Genomic DNA, 1445 nt, shown 5'->3' with positions numbered 1-1445 from the left:
AAAAAAAAAAAAAAAAACAGTAAATATTCAATTTTGTATAATAATGTGCATTCTACTTAAAAAAAAAAAAAAAGAAAAAAAAAAATATTAAAATATATGTATTATATTTTTATCCTATATATTTAAAAAAAATAAAAACAAAATTATGTATGTAATTTGGGCATATATTTCCATAACCACGTAAAATATCCTTTCTGTTCATTTGAATTATTTTCTGTTTTATTTATTTCTTTTTTTGTAGGTGCTATATCAGAATTTTCTTTATTTTGATAAACATCATTTTTTTTAAGAACTTTCTTTGTAGAATTTTTATTAACTGTTCTTGCTCTTTTTCTTCTAACTTTTCTTTTTACAATTTTATTTTTTTTAATTGGTTGTTCAGTTTCCTATAAAAATTAAAAATTATTGTTTTCATATGTAAAAAAAATTAAGAAGTATATATTTAAATTTATAATATAATTCTCATAAAATATATATATATGTAATTAAAAATATATATTTTAAAATATGTAATAATTTTAAAAAATGTATTTATTAAGTGCATTAATACTTATAAGACTGTGTTCTAAAATATATACAATTATACAACTATTGTATATTAGAAAAGTATAATTAATGAATAAATGAAAACATAATATGTCAAAAAGTTAAACTAATACATATAATACTAATAAAAATTAAATTATAAACAAATATATTAAATATTTAATGAAACTAATTGAATAATAATATATTAAACAAATGAAAAAAAAATATATATATATATATATATATAAATATGTAAATATATATACATATATATGTAAATTTATATACATAATAAATATAAAATATAGTAAAAAATAAGCAAATTATAATTTATTTCTAATCAAGCAGAATCATCTTAAACATTGTAAAAGCATAGGTTTTTATATACAAATTTTTAGATATATTAAAGAAATAATTAAGTTGATACATAGAAAATATTTAAAAATATATAATTATTAAAAAATCAATGTTTTATTGAAACTATATTATGTTAATATATGTTCGAATATACTTTATTATAATTTCAAAAATTGTAATTTTATTAATTACTTGAAACATATATATAATTAATTAAAATAAATAGATAGTTATATTTTTAGTAAGATAATTTTCTAATATATATATTTTTTTTTTTTTTTACTTTTTTTTTATTTCTTATTACATTATTTACATTTTTAGTATTTGTTTTCTTCATTTTATTCATACTTCTAGTTTGCCTCATTTTTCTGATTTTATTTTTTTTACAAATGAGATTTAGATTTTATTCTTACTTTTTATTTTGTTTCATATGTATTCAAAAAATAATGAAGTACACAAAACTTAGAATATGAAATTACGATAGTCAAAAAAATGTACAAAGAAATTATTTCAAAGACAAAAAAACTTATTAAAAATATATTTTTTTTTTTTTTCTTTTT

This window comes from Plasmodium gallinaceum (assembly GCF_900005855.1).
Source record: "Plasmodium gallinaceum strain 8A genome assembly, contig: PGAL8A_v1_63, whole genome shotgun sequence".
NCBI lineage: Eukaryota > Apicomplexa > Aconoidasida > Haemosporida > Plasmodiidae > Plasmodium > Plasmodium gallinaceum.
Note: the sequence above shows the minus strand (reverse complement) of the source record.